This window comes from Myotis davidii, unplaced genomic scaffold (assembly GCF_000327345.1).
Source record: "Myotis davidii unplaced genomic scaffold, ASM32734v1 scaffold249, whole genome shotgun sequence".
Lineage (NCBI taxonomy): Eukaryota > Metazoa > Chordata > Mammalia > Chiroptera > Vespertilionidae > Myotis > Myotis davidii.
Window position 1 is genome coordinate 3,612,588 of NW_006300367.1, and position 2,484 is coordinate 3,615,071.

Sequence of the window (2,484 nt, forward strand, 5' to 3'; positions counted from 1 at the left end):
TTCCCCACTGGGGTTCCTGGCCAGTCTGGGTGAGGGGCTGAGGGCCATCTTCGGGGTGGCCAAGCCCCCTGGGGACGGAAGCTCCCAGCCTCTCTCTTTTTTCTTTTTTCTCTTTATTCTGGGATTTATTTACCTTCTATAATTGAAACTTTGTTGCCTTCAGTGGAGCTCAGAGCCAGCTCCTGCTCGCTCCAGCTCGTTGGCCACGGCCGGCTGAAAGCAGGTATGTGGGTGTTATTTATCTTCGATAATTGAAACTCTGTTGCTTTGAGTGGAGCTCAGAGCCCTCTGCAGCACCTTGGCTTTCTTGATCATTGGGGCAACCAAGCCTCCTGCTCGCTTCAGCTCCATGGCTGCCGGCCGCCATCTTGGTTGGGTTAATTTGCATATAGTCACTCTGATTGGTTGGTGGGTGTGGCTTAAGGCATAGTGAAGGTACAGTCAATTTGCATGTTTGTCTTTTATTAGATTTGACGGCAGGGAAAATTGTGTATCCTTTTCTAAATTAGCATTATTCATTTCTTAAACAGTTTTTTGTTTTTTGTTTTGTTTCTTGCCTCAAGTCTTCAGATTATACACATTTAAAACTAGTGCCCAGCACCCAAACTCCTCCCCTTTGACAGATGTCTCTTCTCTCTATGCATAAGTCTGTCTCCACTTTGTTAGTTTATTTTCATCATTGGATTCCATAGATACATGAAATTATATGGTAAGTATCTTTCTTTGACTGGCTTACTTCATTTATCATAATCCTTTCCAGGTCCATCCAGGCTGTCTCAAAAGGTCAGATGGGTGAAAAGGGTGAAGGGATTAAGCAAGTAAAAAAAAAGACTCATGGACACAGACAACAGTATGGTGATTGCCAAAAGGAAGGGGGAGGGGAGGGAAGTTAAAAGAAGGAAATTTGGATACATAGTGATTGAATAAGTCTTGATGTAAGGTGGTGAACACATAATACAATATGCAGATGATGTACTATAGAATTGTATACCCAAAACCTATATAATTTCATTAACAAATGTCACCACAAAAATTCAATAAAAACAACAACTAGTGGCTTCAGATTAATTTAGAGAATAGGCACCAACTGCCCAAGTGCTCATCAGTAGATAAATGAATAAAAAAGCTCTAGTACATTAATACAATGAAATACTACTCAGCCATAAAAATGAAATAAATCTTAGCTTTTGTAACAGCATGAATGGACCTGGAGTTAATTAAAGTAAGTGAAATGAGCCATTCAGAGAAAGACAAATACTATATGATCTCATTTATATGTGGAATCTAATGAACAAAATAAACTGATAAACAAAATGGAAACAGAGGCATGGATACATAGGAACAAACTGACAGCTATCAGAGGGGAGGTGGGAGGGGGGCAGGACAAAAGAAGGTGAAGGGATTAGCCAAAGAACATATATGCATAGCCCACAGACTCAGACAACAGAGTGGTGTTGGCCAGTGAGAAGCAGGGGTGAGAGCTGGGTGGAGGGGGACAGAGAGGGTACGGGGTGGATAACAGTGTCAGCAATAAAAATAAAGTTAACAAGAAAGAAAAAAGAAATCTTGCTAAAAGCTGAGCTTTATTTCTAGCTAAATGAGAAAACATTTCACAGACTATTTACTGAAAACAATCAATAAGTCCCTAGGAGGTGTAAGTCAATATGTATCAAGTCAGAGTACACTATTACTTGGAAGTCAATATGTTTCACCACACATATAGAGAATTTACATTAAAACAGGCCACTGACATTTCCAAGCTATATTTTTGGTAGCACAATGTACATCAACTCAAGCAAAACCATGTCTACTGAGTAACTAAATCACTCAGTAAAAACTACATTTAGCAACTTTCAGGAAAATAATATTCAATTTGCTCCAAAGAGCCTCCTCGGATTAAATTACTTTAGAGTAACTAATAGAGTCCACTGTGGAGCTCTCCTTCCTTCTACCCTTACCTGCCATTACTGCGTGGAGGGCAATAGGTTTGGGTGCAGAAAAACACACCTGGATTCTAAACTCCTTGGCACCCACTAGTTCTGTGATATTAGGAAAATAGTTTAATCTTTTTGATCTAAGAGCTTCCAGTCCTGTCTTCTTTTGCCCCCCACCATTAAAATGCTGATATTCTTTAACTATTACACTTTTCTATTAACCAAATATTTTTGGTGGTCTACACCAGGGGTCCTCAAACTTTTTAAACAGGGAGCCAGTTCACTGTCCCTCAGACCGTTGGAGGGACGGACTATAGTTTTAAAAAAAACTATGAACAAATTCCTATGCACACTGCACACATCTTATTTTGAAGTAAAAAAACAGAATGGGAACAAATAAAATATTTGTATTTGCATGTGACCCGTGGGCCGTAGTTTGAGGACCCCTGGTTTACACATACTGAGAAGGCAAGATCTGAGAGCTAAGTAGCAGAAGTCTCACTTAACCTCACAAAGACAGTCTCTCTTTCACTCTTGGACTTGCTTCCAT